Source organism: Gopherus flavomarginatus, chromosome 2 (genome assembly GCF_025201925.1).
Source record: "Gopherus flavomarginatus isolate rGopFla2 chromosome 2, rGopFla2.mat.asm, whole genome shotgun sequence".
NCBI classification, from domain to species: Eukaryota; Metazoa; Chordata; order Testudines; family Testudinidae; genus Gopherus; species Gopherus flavomarginatus.
Genome location: NC_066618.1, coordinates 219,521,741 through 219,539,781, shown reverse-complemented (window position 1 = coordinate 219,539,781; position 18,041 = coordinate 219,521,741). Strand labels below are relative to the sequence as shown.

General features: G+C 44.7%; 1 protein-coding gene across 4 annotated transcripts in view; it reads left to right on the top strand.

Moving 5' to 3' along the window:
• The window catches only part of CHST9 (carbohydrate sulfotransferase 9), a 215,341-nt gene that overhangs the window by 30,608 nt on the left and 166,692 nt on the right, over positions 1–18,041 (top strand). For all 4 annotated transcript variants that reach the window (XM_050942018.1, XM_050942019.1, XM_050942016.1 and 1 more), the window contains exons 3-4: positions 3,578–3,739; positions 4,420–4,638. The gene's annotated coding sequence lies outside the window, so the exon portion shown is untranslated. The remainder of the gene's footprint in view (positions 1–3,577; positions 3,740–4,419; positions 4,639–18,041) is intronic.

Sequence of the window (18,041 nt, the reverse complement as noted above, 5' to 3'; positions counted from 1 at the left end):
GCTAAAAACCTCCCTGGTTGCTCAGGACTTACTCTGGAGTTCCATGAATAGAGTTAGGTTTGTTTGTTTATTTGGGGACATCAAATAAAGCCACTTTGAGTGATTTCCTATGCAGCTTCAAGAGGAAGGGATCAGTGGTCATGTCCTTCTGTTGAAAAAACTAGTCCTGACAGAGATGTCAGGGACAATCTGCTTCAATTGATTCTGAATTCAGCTGTTTGTCCCTCAAGCTGTTGGCTGGGCATAGATAGACAAATTCAAAATGTTGCTTGAGAAAACTGAGCACACACGTTATAAGATTTGCAACAGAGCTGTCCTAGCAGGGTGACCAGATGTCCCAATTTTATAGGGACAGTCCCAATATTTGGGGCTTTTTCTTATACAGGTGCCAATTACCCCCCGCATTCATCCCAATTTTTCACACTATCTGGTCACCCTATGTCCTAGCATAATCCCATTTGAAGCCAAATCCTTCTAGCCTATTGACTTCAACAGGTAATGTGACCCAGATTTAGCCCTAGAAGGTATAGCTTGAGTGAAGGGGCCATGTTCAAATATGTGAAGAGTGCTAGCTGCAAACAAGACAGCAGAAATTCCTTTGTGCTTGTAATCTTCAGCCCTAAATCAGCCTTCCATGATGTTTTCATTTTCTTACTGTTGTTGTATCTCTGTCCTCTGAGATGCTGTCTCTAAGGAAACAAAGAGTGTTTCCTTTCAGAGAGCTCAGGTTCACTCTCAGGTTGGTCTAGCTATTAAAACTAGGTTATACCATCATGAGCAATTCCCTCTTACTATAAGCAAATATACTTGTGAACCTATATTCACTGATAAATTACCCTGGTTTATGTGAACATCTAATATTAAACACTTTTTTTGTTGTTGTTTTTTTGTAGATTGCTAAAGTTGAGCAATCAAGTATTAACTCTGTCACCACTCAGAAGGATTCTCAAACGTCTTCTGAACAGTGCACATTTTATCAGAGTTTGTCTCATGCACACCTCTCCTCCCATTCAGCATCAGACAGCATCTCCTCACCCACTTCTGATTTAAAAAATATCGCCATAGAAATTACAATAACTGCTAACATGGAAAAGTAACAGTAAGCAGATATTGAATGCTGTTTTGGGCTGTCTTATAATGCAATTTAATAGCTGGAAAGGTGGAGGAGGAGCAGACAGCACCATGTAGGTGCTAGCCAATCATAAGTGCTCAGTTCAAGAACCTCTGTCTTAAAATCTTTATTGGTGTCAAGGTTTTTTCCCCTACTTTGAACTTTAGAATACAAATGTGGGGGACCTGCATGGACCCTTCTAAGCTTAATTCCTAGCTTAGATCTGGTAATGCTGCCACCAGCCAGAATATAGTGTCTGGCACACTTTCTGTTCCCTCAAACCCCTTGGGTCTTAGAACAAGGAGAAATTAACCATCCCCCCTCCTTTTCGTCCCCCTTCCCCCAGACTCTCCCCTCCCTGGGTTGCCTTGAGAGGCTTACACAGATCCAAACTTCTTGGATCTTAAAACAAAGAGGAATTAAACATCCCCACTCCTTTCCCCTCACCAATCCCTGGTGAGTTCAGACTCAATCCCTTGGATTTTAAAACAAGGAAAAATTAATCAGGTTCTTTAAAAGAAAGCTTTTAATTAAAGAAAGAAAAAGGTAAAAATCATATCTGTAAAATCAGGATGGAAAATGCTTTACAGGGTACTCAGATTCATATAGACTAGAGGGACTCCCCCCCAGCCTTAAATTCAAAGTTACAGCAAAAATCCTTCCAGCAAAAAGACACATTTACAAGTTAAGAAAACAAACATAAGACTAATCTGCCTTGCCTGGCTATTACTTACAATTTTGAAACATGAAAGACTGATTCAGAAAGATTGGGAAAGCCTGGGTGTACGTCTGGTCCCTCTTAGCCCCAAGAGCGAACAACGAACAATACAAAAAGCACAAACAAAGACTTCCCTCCACCAAGATTTGAAAGTATCTTGTCCCCCTATTGGTCCTCTAGTCAGGTGTCAGCCAGGTTCACTGAGCTTCTTAACCCTTTACAGGTAAAAGAGACATTAACCCTTAACCATCTGTTTATGACAATTGGACAAACAATGCTATCAAGGAAAAAATGCAATATATAATAAAATACAACATGAAAATTCCGATACAGCCCAATGCATAGTAAACTCTTTCTACTGTACATATTTGTATCCTGACTGTTTATGTTGTGGCAGTGCTTAGAGGACCCAATCAAGAATTAGCGCACCATTGTGCTTGGTGCTGTACACAAACATAACGAAAAGATGGTTCCTGTCCCAAAGTGTTTGCAATTTAAGTGTAAGACAAAAGACAGCAGACAGGTACAAGTACACAGTGGGTACACAGGGTGAGAGAGTGTTTTCTAATAAGCAGCAGTCCCAAACCGCAACCCGGCCTCTCTCCAGCTGCCTAACTGTTGTCAGGTATTTTTTAGGCATCATGGTATAGGCTTATCATTCTAAATTGTAATCATTGTATAGTTCCTGTAACCCTGCCCAGCACTCAGATGGGCTTCCTTCCTTTGCAGTCAGCTTGGACTAGATGCCACAGACACTGAAACAAATACCTCTGTGCGTGCATGTGTATTTGTTCAGTCATTTCTGAGCTATAAGCACTACAGTAATATAGTTACATCTAAATTGATGATATGGCAATTGTATTTTCTTTGAGAAACTGAAAAATACAATATCAGTATCATAATTTCCTGAAAAGTGTGTGTGTCTGTGCTGTACAAAAGACGATTGTTTGCAGTCAGTTGCAGTATTTCATGATCTTCTATCTGTTCAGATTTAAAAAATATTTTCAAAAGACAAATGTCTTCTTACTCAAACACACCCAAAAATGTGTTAAAGCTCTGTTGGAAGTATAAAATCTGTTAAAATGGAAAGTAGTTGGTGGATTTCATTTTAGACTAATAGAGCAATATTTTAAATGTACTTATAATAATTTATAGGTCAGTATCGCAGGTTCATTATAATTTCAGAAGTATATTTGTTTAACTGTTTCTAAAGCACATATAAGATGGAAAGTGCTATATAAACCCACAATATAAGATGGAAAGTGCTATATAAACCCACGAGTGCTTCAAGTGGATTGCTGCTTTCACTGACTTCAATAGATCTCTCTGCAGGCAGAAAAATCCACCCACATGCTATCAATTGCAGTCTCGGGGACTAAATGGTTACTATTATTATAATACTAAATTAAAAATATATAGTATATTATTGAAATTCTATCACTACATTATAATCAAAACACATCATTAATATACAGTATTAGAATTATCAATGGCTTTGAATTGTATGTTGTTGGTTTTTAGCATATCTTTGTAACAGTTAGACAAAGCTGAAAACAAAAATCAGATATGTACCAGACAACATAAAATACATATTGAATGATACAACCTCATATCAAATTAGTTACGGTCATTTTTTTAAAAAATTAATGTCTTTGTGCAAAATAATTTTACGCTTTGGCTCACTGACCAACACAGTTTGTCAGTCCAATTTCAGTTTAACTTGTCCATTTGTCCACTCCTTTTTCTAGTTCACAGTCCATGAGGATATTCTGTTGCATAACTTAAGAGAAGAGACCATACACTTTGAAGTTCTTCATTTAGTTTTGAATTAAGTCCAACACTCCACCATGTTCAATATAGTGCTCCCTATGAATGAAATTCATCCCTATGCACAAGGCCCTATGAACCACGTAAGTTTTTCTTAAGTCCTTAATGTAAGATGGAGATGCTGAATTCCATGTTCTTTCTTTGGTATATTTTCCTGCCAGAAACAATATATTTCAAGTGTTTCTCTTTTAGCATCTGCAGAGCTGATGTCCTTCATGGAGAACTCATTGATTTTCATTACAATTCTGCCAGCATATCTGCGCTTTTGGGTCAGAACCCAGTTTGTTGTCCTAAATTCCCTTCCAGTTGTATTTCTAGCTCTGCCACCAGCCTTCTGGGTGACCTTGAGCAAGTCACTTCACTTCTCTTTGCCTCAGTTTCCCCATCTTTAAAATGGAGATAATGATGTTGACCTCCTTTGTGAATCACTTGGGAATCTACTCGTGAAAAGTACCATCTGAGATATAGATGGTATTATTATTAATTAGCTGCCCAGTTATACTGTTTCAGGTTTGGAAGCCCAATGCCTCCCTGCCCTGAAGGCAACTCAACACTTTATTTTTGATCTAAGGACTTTTTAAGACACACACAAATATTGTCGCAATTTTTGTCTACCTTTTCAAAGTTCATAGGCAATTTTATAGGAAGCGTATTAAACAAGTAAAAAAAACCAAACATGCTGAAGCCCATTCATATTTATAGCACATTGTCAACCTAGTCAACATAAATCAGGCTTATTCTGAGTTCCAACTTTCTCCTTCAGTTTTTGCAAGAAGGGAGGAATCATAGCAACATAGAGTGAGTCCGCCGAAGCAACCACATACGTGCCTAAGTATTCTGGGCCAGAGCCACAGCGCGTATAAATCACCATTGATATCAATGAGATCATAACGTACACCAGCTGAGAAACTAGCCCTTTATTTTTGTAAACATTGAAGAGATTTGACATGAGGTTTTGAGCTGCTCTGTGGTTTCTTGCCTCGTGAGTATATCTTTTACATATCCATTTTGTAGAGTGATATGGCTAAAAGTATAAAATGCAGTTTTTGAGCATATGGGTTGTGTAAGATGCAGAGGTACGTCTGTGTAAAAAGGCAATTTTGTGGCTTGCAGTTTTTATGGGTTCTGTAATATTCTTATTAGCTCTAATTTCCTCTTCAAGTGGTTGTATTGATAGGACAAATAGAAGTGGTGGAAGCAGACATCCTTGTTCCCTTTTGAATTAATATTTGTTTAGTAAAAGAGCCATTTACCAAGATGTTGGCTCTTGAAAGTCAGTGTAAACTGGTCTTTAAAATCACTGAGCTCTGGAGACCTATTTTTTAAAGCTTCCCTGATTTCTTACAGATGGTTTTCATGTGAGTGAAATAAGGAGAAGGTTGTAATATCTTAGACTGTCTCTCATGCAACTCTCATCATTTCCACTTGGCCTGACAGCTTGAACTAAATCACCTAACACACTGACACGGTCCTCAAAATAATAAAATTAACGATCATCTTTGAGTGATGTTTATAGTTTCTTTTTAACAGTGTTTCAGATAACCTCTCCTAAATGCCTTTGGGTCCTTGATGGAACTTACAAGCTGGTGGTTTTTTGAAGATTGTTGTTAGGTGCCCTCGAAACTGTAAATAACTTTTAAATTCAAGAACGTTGTATTGTCTTGTTGTGTTTGGGTGAAATTCAGCTGGTAGCCAAGGCCACCAATGCAGCAAATGACCTATAAGTAAAAGGAATGCAGTGTAGAAAAGGCAAACTGTATCTCTTGAGTGCATCACCTTTACCAGACAATCCCTATTGAGCCATGTCAGAAATGACTGAGTCGGCTTATAAAAAACAGTTGAAGCCCAACCTCACCCACCACAATGGGTGAAGGAATCAGAAAGTGCACCTACTCTTCCCACCATCCCAAATAACAGTGGGAGTTTCCAAAACAAAGTAATGAAAGCCCTTATTTCAAACTGGTGTTCTAGCCGGCTCTGGCTTTCAACCCAATTTTCAGAACTAGCTTCCCTCCTCTGTTTTTAGCTGCTTGCTGTACCTCATGTGATTATGCATTTGCCTAAGTAGGCCCTTGGTAATCTAACTCTTCTAGCCACAAACCCCAACAGTGTACACTATATGGGTTGGGAATAATATGACATCATCTGCCTCTTCAGGAGTTCATATATTGGCATGGGGATGGGATGTGCAATCACAACTACTTCCACCCACAAGTATGAGTCAAGTGCACAGACTAGGTCAGTAGATTCTTTTTAACTGAGAACTATATAAAATGTGAATGTACTCCTAAAATATACGTAGATTACAACTCTAGTTTCATCCTGTGGTTTTGAGAACATGAATAAATTACTTGAATTTCAATCTAATGGTTTAGGATGTTACCATAACATGCCTGATAGCATTATATCCTCATTATCTATATGGGAGGGTACATTATTCCTTATATACTAATAGGGCTACTGTTTTCCCATAATGGATTAACTGCTATGTCTAGATAGTTCTTTATCCCCTTCTAAACACTCTATCATATGATATACTTATTTTTCCTATGGGTTCCTTGGCATCCCCCAAATGTAACTCTTAGCATTGCTCTTGTCAGTGATGAACTTCCCTCCAAATAGGAGAGCAAGAGCGTTTCTCAGAAGACTGAACGTTTTAGCTGGCCATGGGGGGGGGGGGGGTGTCACTAAAAATCATTGGAAAAATATTCCTTCCTCCCACCCCAGACGCAAAGCAGCGCTCACAGCCTGTATGACATTCTGTATTAATTTCAGGGATTCAGTGAATGAACAACAGCTATGATGGTTTTCCTTATAATTAGAGCTGGCTGGAGAACGACAATTTCATTTCAAAACTTTCCAGGTTTCTAAATGTGTTTTCATTCCACATTGGAAAAAAACAAACTTTTTTGATGTTTCTGCGAATGGAATTGTGTCAAAATGTCCTTTTTGCAATTGAAATGATCAAGTTTTTTATTTGAGTCTTTTGGTGGGTCTCTCTCTCTCTCTCTCTCTCTCTCTCTCTCTCTCTCTGGAATTGACTAGAAAACAGACTCTGGACTGGAGACAATTGTCTACATTGACATCTCCATAAAACATTTTGGCTTCAACAAAACAGAATATTTCAACTAAAAAAGTTTTGGCTAAATGTTCCAACCACCTCCACTTATAATCAAAAAGCATTTACAGCTGATAATTACCTGTTTTTAATAGATTAGTGAATCCCTGAGACTGTATCTTTTCCTTGGTCAACAGATCTCAGTGGTTAAAAGCAGAACTATCTATCCATTTCTTTAAAATGATCCCTGTGTGTATCTTTCCATTGCATTTGAATATTAAAATAAATGAGTATAAAGGTCTCCATTTTGGTGTTGTAATATTTGTTGTGAGGGGGCAGAATAGTGGCTTCTTGCAAAGCATGGTCATATTTCATGTTGGAATTACAACAAATGACCAGCTAAGCTCTGTTCACTTATCTATATCATGTTTGCTCCTGTTTATTTTTTCCCTCCAAGTTCTCATATAGCTCATTTTTATTGTATCAGTGGTTGCAGCATCTAGTCTGCTCAACATACTAACGTTCTTCTGTGCGTGTAACGTTCTGCTGTTCCTTCCAAAGGATAGTGGGAAATGGTCATGAGAGCAGTTATTCTGTCAGAAAGCAAATTGTATGTACTATAGATCATAATATTGAGGTTTTACTATCTGCCACTTTTGCAATTGACCATAAAGCAGGGGAGCCTCAGAGGCTTTACAGTGAATAAAACAATCACACAAAAACATTTTCATCTCATAAAGTTGGCCATTTAGGTGGCTAATGTGGCAAACTGATGTTAGTTAATCTTAAACAGGAATAGTGCATATGCTGAAGATCATGAGGGCTTTGAAATTCCTTTACCCTTCAAGACTATAGTCATTTTCCTTGAGCAAATACATTCCAGGTCTGATGCTAATCAAATAATATTTGGAACAGACTAAGAAATAGAGTCAGTTTACTGAGGCAGTTACAGCAAAAGGATAGGAATGGTTTTAAGATTTGAAAAAAAGCCAAATTGTTGAAATGGTCAGGGAAGTATGGGCCAATATAATGAGTTATTGCCTCTTCTCACGTTACAGATTGCACAAGGGATAGGAAATAAAACTACCTAACTTTTTGCTTCTGACAAATTTGAATTTGACCCATCCCAATTGCCACTGAAGAGTAAAATCTTATCCGCCTCACTGTTCAGTGAGTTGGGCTATCTGAGGCCATGCTATTAGGAATGTATGTTTGGTATGCAAAATACAAAAACCTGATTTTTATGTGTCACAAAAACTCAAACAATGGGCACTTCTATGGCACTGGCATTCGGTACCCCTCCCACTGCTGCTCCTTGCTGAAGCTTATGTGTGGCAGCAATCAATTCTGTGGCAGCCAGTATTCTTCTGCAATGCTGATAATTCATTATAATTATTAAATCCACACCAAAAAAGCTGTTACAAGAAAATTTAGGTTGCAAAGTCAAGCACTTGAAAGTTAGGAAATGCCAGACTTACAGTTGCCCAGGCAACCTTCATTCTGCTGCCTTGTGCATGTATGTGTGCATTGAATGAGGTAGGGGTCCTGTGGAAAAAATATTATGTGATCATGTAATTAAAGACTGTATCATAAAGTATATGTACAGGAGCACTGAATTAAGGTTGTGTGGGCAACCGTAAAGCTGCATTTCTTAACTTTTGAATATTTAATTTTACTACCCATATAACTTCCTTTTAACATAAACTTTTTGTGTCACTTCCTAGAGATTTTTTTTAAAGGAAAAGGGTAAAAACAAATTCTGTTATTTACAGCTGTAACAACCTTCCCATCATCATCATCAAGGCTTGAGCCTGAACCTTCAGCATTGGCTTTACTACTTGTGCTACAGGTCTATAAACTCATGACTGGTGTGGAGAAAGTAAATAAGTAAGTGTTATTTACTCCTCATAACACAAGAACTAGGAGTCACCAAATGAAATTAATAGGCAGCAGGTTTAAAACAACTAGGAAGTATTTCTTCACACAATGTGCGGTTAACCTGTGGAACTCTTTGTCAGAAGACGTTGTGAAGGCCAAGACTATAACAGGGTTCAAAAAAGAACTAGATAAATTCATGGAGGATAAGTCCATCAATGGCTATTAGCCAGGATGGGCAGGGATGCAAAACCATGCTTTGAAGTGTCCCTAGCCTCTGTTTGCCAGAAGCTGGGAATGGGTGACAGGGGATGGGTCACTTGATTACCTGTACCGTTCATTCCCTCTGGGGCACCTGGCATTGGTCACTGTCAGAAGACAGGATGCTGGGCTAGATGGACCACTGGTCTGACCCAGTATAGCCATTCTTATTAATTATATCAGCTAGTAGCTGGTGAAAGCTGTTATCTGAATGCAGGGGAATGAATTGCTGGCACCATGTGCTGGGTCCAAGGGATGGTTATAATGAACCTGGTCCATCTCAATGTCTCTCTCTCTCTTTCCCTTCTCCACCTTTAGAGCTGGAAGACATCCAGCCTCATGTGATTCTCCCTGTGGAGGGGGAAATGCTAAGAGCCAGGTGCATGGGGGTGGGGGTTATAGTGGGGGAGCCCAGCCTAATGTCTGCCCCAGTGTAGTGCCCTCAGAGAGGAGCATGGCCACTGGGGCCCTGTGCTAGGTCCAGAAGGGGAGGAGCTCAACTTTTCTTCTATCCTTCCCAATACAACTGCTCCAGCAGCTCCCTGGCATTCCCAGTTGAGTGTCTGATGCTGCTGCTTTGGAAGTGGTGTGAGCCTGGCCTTAGAACATTTTGTTGTTTTGTGGACATGCTGCCAAAGTTTCTTGAGCAATGCAGATGAAAGAAGGGAAATGGTGATATTTAATATCTCAGAAAAAATCTAAAGAGAATTTCATGGAACAAAAGAGAGGCAATTCTGCTGCCTTGCTGAATATCAAAGGTCTGCTGCAAACAATGAAGGCATTTGCTTTTTTTATTTTAAAGAAAATCCTGCCTCAGGACCCAAAATGAGATCCCATTGTGCTACATCGTAAGAGACAGGCCATGTACTGAGGAGCTCACAGTCTGAATAGATAACACAGATACATGGTGGCATGACACTTTTGGGGGGTTACCTGAGGTGTCTGGGATGAATCACTACCATCTGCTTACACCCTGAGAGAGCCTTGTCGGTGCCCACCAGCAACTCAACTACTGGCTGCTGGAAACATCGGCACTCTGCTATGGGCTCCAGGGCCTTGCACTCTCCATTTTCAGGCTAGCAATTTACACAGCCCACTTTGTTATACTTGAGTCCCTTATTTTGTGGCCGCCTGAAATGAACACCAATCCGCTGCCTCCATGGAAGCAGTGCACCCTAGGTCACTGTTTTTATCGCATGGCACTTAGATGTGTCTATGGTGAAACCAAACTGAAGTTTATTTAACGACGCTTGAGATGCAGATTCAAATAAACACAAGTACAAGAGTTGTAACTATAAGGCTACAGATAAAAGAAAAACATAAAACTCAGTCTATAGCATGTACTTATTAACAGTCGAGGTTCCTGTCTAAGAAGGTATTTCTCACCCAGTGGTCAGTACTTGCAGTGTTTGTGCAGTTCAGAAAGCTGGGAGCCACTTTCACAAGATACCCACGCTGGCAGAGTCTCTTTTCAGTAATAGATAAAATCCTTTACCTTTTTTGTTGTTGTTGTTCCCATATAGTTACAGGTTATTGTCTCATAGCCCAGAGGCCTCCTCCTCAGAGATCTCTCCTTGGCTTGGTTGTCTTGGTAAATGTTCAAGTCTCCACCTGGTCCAGACAATAAACGTAGGCTGTCTCCAAGGATGTCTATTGTTCTTGATGCTGATTGAGTTAGCCCTTCACGTGACAAGTTTCACTTCAACAGTTCTGAAATCCAATATCCTACATGCTATATAACTCTCAGATTATTTCTGTACAAACATCACGCTGTAACCATAACAATCAGTTAGTTCTTCTTCGAGTGATTGTTCATATCCATTCTAGTTAGGTGTGCTCGCGTTGCGCGCACGTTTGTCAGAAGACTTTTTACCCTAGCAACACTCAGCCGGTCGGCTGGGCGCCCCCTGGAGTGGCGCCGCTATGGTACCGGATATATACCCCTGCCAACCCAGCCACCCCTCAGTTCCTTCTTACCGCCCATGTCGGTCGTTGGAATAGTGGAGCGCGGCTTAGCTGACCTCTACTTCCCTAGCTACTCGTAGTTTTCTGACTCTTTATTGTGTATATAGTTAAAATTATAATTAGAGTATTTGTTTATAGCATAGTTAGTCCACTATAGTTAGAGGGGTTCGGGGATTGGCCCCTTCCCCGCACTCGATGCTCGGGCCCATGCCAAGCTCACCGGGTTTCAAATCGTGCTCAGCCTGTCACAAGCCGATGCCAACAGGAGATCCACACGACTCCTGTCTGAAGTGCCTCGGAGAATCGCACCTAACAGCTAAGTGCCCCATCTGCAAGGCTTTCAGCCACGAACAAAAAAGGAGCGGGACATCAGACTTAAACAGCTCCTCATGGAGGTGACTTTCTCCCCTCCACCCTCGGCACCAAGCGCTGGCCAGTCGACTAGCAGAAGCGCCTCCTTGGCACCGGACCATGCCGGTACTGTCAAAGCTTCTCGTCACCGGCCATTGCCGGCTCCGAAGTCGGCTCCATGCAGCTCCCTCTCCCCCAGGTCGAGAAAGGCTAAGATTCCTGCTACCTCTGTGCCGCCCGCACTGCAGCCAGAGAGCATGTCTACGTTGGATCGCCCGGCATCGACACCTGCCGCGGCACCGACAATGTCAGCACTGTCGATTCTGGTCCAACAAGGGCCATCGAGTCCGGCACCTGTGAGCTCCCCGGCACGGACCGCAGTAGAACTGACTATACCATCCACGCCGGAGACGTTCTCAGCGGTGAGGGACCTCATTGCCTTGACAGACTCGACACTGCCTCCACCCCCGGCACCGCCGGTGCGGGTAATACAATTGATAGGCAAACCGGCCTTGATAAGACCATCCTCTGTTGGCACAGCGGACCGGCACTGCTCAAGATCGTGGTCCCGCAGACGTTCCAGGTCCAGATGGCACTCCCACTCCCAATGCCGCTCGCAGTCCCGGCACCTTTCCCCTCCTCGGTACCAGTCGAACTCACGGCACCGGTTGGCATCCCGTTCGCCGGCCCACTACTCTCGGCACCGTTCCAGCTCTCGGCACCGCTCCAGGCACCGTGTCTCCCGTAGCCGACCACGACGCCGAGCTTTGAGATCTTGGTCAACCTCCCGGCACCACTCTGGTTGCAGGTCCCGATCTCACTCCCGGTACTGATATGCTTCTAGGCACCGGTCTCCGATACACAGTGGAATAAGGTCCACTGGAACCTCTACCCTGGGCTTCTCCGCTCCTCCATGGCCATCCAGACACACTTCGGTGTCGTCCCACACAGACAGCTACTGTGCTCAAGACAGCGATTCAGATGTGCCCGGCAGAGTTTTTAAAGAAGCCCAGACCCAGGACCAAGGCCCACATCAGTGGTCCTTTTGGAAGTCTTGGGCATACCACCAGGCCCAAGGCGCTCCAATAGTCCCTTCCCGCTCGGCTCCATCAGAGCACCGGGCACCAGAGGCTACAGCTACTCGTCCTCCTCCGGCCGGAATGGAGGAAGCACTAGTTCACCCATCGGTCTCCCCAGTACTGCTGGAGCAGGAGACGGCCCAAGACCAGGAGATCACACAGGACCCGCTCGTCCCCGGCATTTCCTCCTCTTCCTCTCCGGATGAGGCGGTGGCAGGAACATCCTCCTCGGGCCCTCCTCCAATCGACCTCAGAGCCCATCAGGACCTCCTCAGGAGGGTAGCACTCAACATGAACCTCCAGGTGGAGGAGGTCCCGGAGGTCGAGGGCCCTGTAGTGAGCATTCTGTCAGCAGATACCCCCACCAGAGTGGCCCTACCCTTTATCAGGACCATCCAAGCGAATGCCGACACCTTACGGTAATCCCCAGCCTCCATCCCTCCTGTGGCAAAGGGAGTCGAGCGTAAATACATGGTACCCTCTAGAGGGTACGAGTATTTGTATGTCCACCCTCCTCCCTGCTCACTAGTTGTTCAATCCATCAATGAGAGGGAGTGCCATGGCCAACAGGCGCCAGCCCCAAAGTCAAAAGAGGCTAGGCAAATGGACCTACTCGGCTGCAAAGTTTATTCAGCAGGCGCCCTACAGCTACGGGTGGTGAATCAGCAAGCCCTGCTGAGTGGCTATAATTATAACACCTGATCAGAGGTGGGTAGGTTCACAGACCTACTTCCCCAAGACTCCCACCAGGAATTCGCTGCCTTCTTGGAGGAAGGGAAAAAGGTGGCCAGAACTTCCCTCCAGGCTTCGCTAGATGCGGCCGACTCAGCAGCCAGGAACCTGGCCTCGGGTGTCACCATGAGACGCATCTCCTGGCTACAGGTTTCCAACCTCCCACCAGAGCTGCAGTATACCATCCAAGATTCACCCTTCGATGGTAAAGGTCTCTTCTCAGAAAAGACCGACTCTAGACTGCAGAGCCTGAAGAACAATCGAGTCATCATGCGTTCTTTAGGCATGCATACACCCATGACCCAATGCAGATCTTTCCATCCCCAGACTCACCGCCCGTACTTTATGCCTCGAAATAGACAAGACTTTGGCAGACGGCGCGGGTGGGGTGGGCGTAGACGCCAGTCAGGACCCCAAGGGGGCCAAAACCAAGGTCCCTCCAAATCACCAGCGGGACCTAAGTCTGCCTTTTGAAGGTATGCCCGAGGACAGCATACCAGTTTCAGGCCAGGATTCATCCCCCGCCTTCTCCAATTGTCTTTCCTACTTCCTCCCGGCATGGTCCCAGATAACCTCAGACCTCTGGGTCCTATGCACGGTGAAACACGGATACCACCTCCAATTTGTTTCAACTCCGCCTTCCCACCCTCCAACCCAGTCCCTCTTGCAGGGACTCCTCCTGCAAGAGGTGCGGAAGCTCCTCGCCATGGGAGCATAGAGGAGGTACCAAAAGACGAAAAGGGCAAGGAGTTTTACTCCCGTTATTTCCTGATCCCCAAGTCAAAGGGTGGCCTCAGGCCTATCCTAGACCTGTGAGGACTCAACAAGTTTATGATAAAGTTGAAGTTTCGCATGGTCTCCTTGGGGACCATTATCCCGTCCTTGGATCCTGGAGACTGGTATGCTGCCCTCGATATGAAGGACGCATACTTTCACATCGCCATTTTTCCTCCACACAGGAGATATCTTCGCTTCATAGCCAACCATCACCACTTCCAGTTTACGGTCCTCCCCTTTGGCCTCTCCACGGCCTCAAGGGTGTTTACGAAGTGTATGGCCGCAGCCGCCGCATACCTCCGCCGAAGTTGGATACATGTATTCCCGTATCTGGACGATTGGCTCATCAGAGGAACCTCCAAGACACAAGTCACACAACATGTGGACGTTGTCAGGGACCTATTCGCACGTCTAGGCCTGATGATCAATACGGAAAAATCCACTCTGGTTCCCACACAGAGGTTAGACTTCACAGGAGCTACCCTGGACTCTAGTCTAGCCAAGGCCTACTTACCACAGCCGTGGTTCCAGGCAATGACAACAATCATCCGAGGTCTACAGAACTTCCCGACGACTTCAGCTCACACTTGTCTCAGTCTCCTAGGTCACATGGCTGCCTGCACATTCGTGACCAAATACGCCAGGCTCCGCCTCCGTCCTCTCCAAACTTGGCTCAACTCGATATACCGTCCGGGCAGAGACCCAATAGACATAATAGTCACCATTGCCCCGATCATTCTAGCCTCCCGAGACTGGTGGCTGACCCCCATCCTGGTGTGTGCGGGGCTACCATTCCATCCACCCCAACCCTCGCTGTCCCTGACAACAGACGCGTCATCTCTTGGCTGGGGGGCTCACCTCAGACGCCTCCGTACTCAAGGCCTCTGGTCATCGCAGGAACTGGCGCTTCACATAAATGTCCGAGAGCTGAGAGCGGTCCTCCTGGCGTGCCAGGTGTTTCAGCAACATTTACACGGCCATTGTGTCTCAGTGTTCACAGACAACACAACAGCCATGTATTACATAAACAAGCAGGGAGGGACTCAATCTTTCCCCCTTTGTCAGGAGACCATCCAACACTGGGACTTCTGCATAGCCCACTCGATAGACCTGGCAGTGTCCTTTCCCCGAGGGGTTCGGAACACTCTGGCGGATCGACTGAGCAGATCCTTCCTGTGTCACGAATGGTCAATGAGGCCGGACATTATTCAATTGGTTTTCCAGAAGTGGGGATTTCCCCACATAGACCTGTTCGCCTCCCATGTGAACAGGAAATGCCAGATGTTCTGCTCCTTCCAGGGTCTTTCACCGGGGTCGATCTCGGAGGCATTCCTAATGTCGTGGAAGCACCGGTTGCTTTATGCCTTCCCACCGTTCCCACTGGTTCACAAGGTCCTGCTAAAATTCCGCAGAGACAGAGCGCACCTAATTGTGATTGCACCAGCGTGGCCCAGACAACACTGGTATACCACGCTGCTCGACCTGTCAATAACCAGCCTAATTACCCTGCCACTCCACCCAGACCTCATAACCCAGGACCACGGCAATCTTCGCCACCCAGACCTGCAGGCCCTTCACCTCACAGCGTGGCTGAACCAATCAGAGTTGCGCTGCTCTGCTCCAGTACAAGAAACACTCCTGGGTAGCAGGAAGCCTTCCACTCGGTCAATGTATCTGGCCAAGTGGAAACATTTCTCCTGCTGGTGCGTAACGCAGAATGTTACTCACTCTGAGGCCTTGATCGCTACCATCCTGGACTACCTTTGGTCTCTTAAGCAGCAGAGCCTGGTGGTATCTTCTTTGAGGGTGCACTTGGCAGCCATGTCCACATTCCACCCAGGAGAGAATGGCCGCTCCGTGTTCTCGCACCCTATAGTTACTAGATTTCTCAAGGGTCTGGAGCGCCTATACCCTCAAGTACGCCACCCCGCCCCTACCTGGGACCTCAACCTAGTCCTAAACAGACTTATGCTTCCACCATTTGAGCCGTTGACAACTTGCTCACTGCTATACCTGTCCTGGAAGACAGTTTTCCTCGTAGCCATTACATCAGCCAGACGAGTCTCCGAGCTTCGAGAACCTACGGTAGACCCACCGTATACTGTCTTTCACAAGGATAAGGTACAGTTGCGACCACATCCAGCGTTCCTCCCTAAAGTGGTATCGGCCTTCCATACCAATCAGGACATCTTTCTCTCGGTTTTCTTCCCGAAGCCACATTCATCTCGACGGGAACAATTGCATTCCCCAGATGTCCGTAGGGCACTCGCATTTTATATCGATCAGACAAAGCCCTTCCGTAAATCCCCTCAACTCTTCGTTGCAGTGGCTGACCAGATGAAGGGCCTACCTGTCGCCTCCCAGAGGATGTCCTCGTGGGTGACGGCGTGCATCCGCACGTGCTATGACTTGGCTCATGCTCCCTTGGACCACCTCACTGCACATTCTACCAGGGCTCAGGCTTCATCTGCTGCCTTCCTGGCTCATGTACCAATCCAGGAAATATGTCGTGCAGCTACCTGGTCCTCCGTCCACACCTTTGCTTCTCATTATGCTTTGGTCCAACAGTCTAGAGATGATGCAGCCTTTGGCTCAGCAGTTCTGTACTCTGCCACATCTCACTCCAACCCCACCACCCTAGGTAAGGCTTGGGAATCACCTAACTGGAATGGATATGAGCAATCACTCGAAGAAGAAAAGACGGTTACTCACCTTTGTAACTGTTGTTCTTTGAGATGTGTTGCTCATATCCATTCCAAACCCACCCTCCTTCCTCACTGGCAGAGTAGCCAGCAAGAAGGAACTGAGGGGTGGCTGGGTCGGCAGGGGTATATATCCGGTGCCATAGTGGCGCCACTCCAGGGGGCACCCAGCCGACCTGCCGAGTGTTGCTAGGGTAAAAAGTCTTCCAACGAACGTGCATGCGGCACGCGCACACCTAACTGGAATGGATATGAGCAACACATCTCGAAGAAGAACATTTTACAGATGGGGAACTGAGATATACACAGACTAAGTGACTTGCTCAAGATAGCAGAGCCAGGAACTGACCTCAGAGCTCCTGGAGCTCACTTCAATGCCTTAACCACAAGACCATCTTTTCTCTCTTGCAGCAACTTCCTCCTCCAAAAGTGTGTTCAAAGACGAAACACAGTACCTGGTACATGAGCCCTTACTGACTGTATATTTTGCCCTGTGGATTAGACAGCAGCAATCAGTTTAATAGGATGTGCTGTGGAAACTGTATTGTAGTACTGCATGCTTTGAAGGAAGCTAAAGTTGAAAGCCCCAAAGCAGGTGCTTGGTGAGGAATGAGGGAGGGTTTGTTCTGAACTGAAAGAGAGAGATGACTGGTAAACACAAAACTTAGCACATGCATTTTAAGAGGTGGGTGTGCAAATTGAAGTTTCTCTGGGACTAATTCCAGTAATTCCCTCATAAATATGTTCTTTCTGAACTTGGCAGTATTACAGGCGCCCACTATATTTAATAATGACTTTCTCATGGGTAAATTCTTCAATGTATTAGGCACAAGCAGGCTTTTATTTAACATTAACTGTGGCATATTTTTTCACACATTTTTCTCAAAACTATTCATCATGACCATTGCAAACCAACATCCCCCTTAGTATCAGAGTTCCACCATGTCCTCCTCATAATATCCAGGGTAGCCAAAAATACAGTGCACTTTTCTACTCATGTCATCTTAGTATGGTACTGTAACAGGAGGCAGGGCACTGCCTGGTCCCCAGTGAGCAACTTTTAACTCTAGTTCAACTTCTCTACCATTGCAAAGGGACTATTATATGAAAGATGAGAAAAAAGGATTATAGGAAAGTAGGGCCCATGGCCAGGTTCTTAGGAGTGGGCTGTGTAAGTTTTTCTATTTATTAAAGGGACAATCCCCCTAAAAACTATTTGTGCCTCACCTATATCCAGATTGTAGCATTTCCTGTGGAGTTAAAGATGACAGTAACAAAATAAACAGAACACTTGATATTTCCTGTATCTAAAACATTTCAGTAGAAGTACATCCTCAGTCTGTTTTGATACGTAGAAGTGGCTAGATATGGTGATGGGTATAAAGGTCTAAGTAGATAGACAAATTACTGTCTGGGTGATTCTTAAAGGTTCAGAGGGTTGACTTGGTTTGAAAAAGCATCTGAACATTTGGATGTTTCCTAATAGCATCCTAAATATTTGATATTTCCTACTTCCAGAGAGGAAGGAAATACTGCAACAGCATCCTGTTTCCTGAGATTTTTGAAATTTCTGTTTCTATCCTCA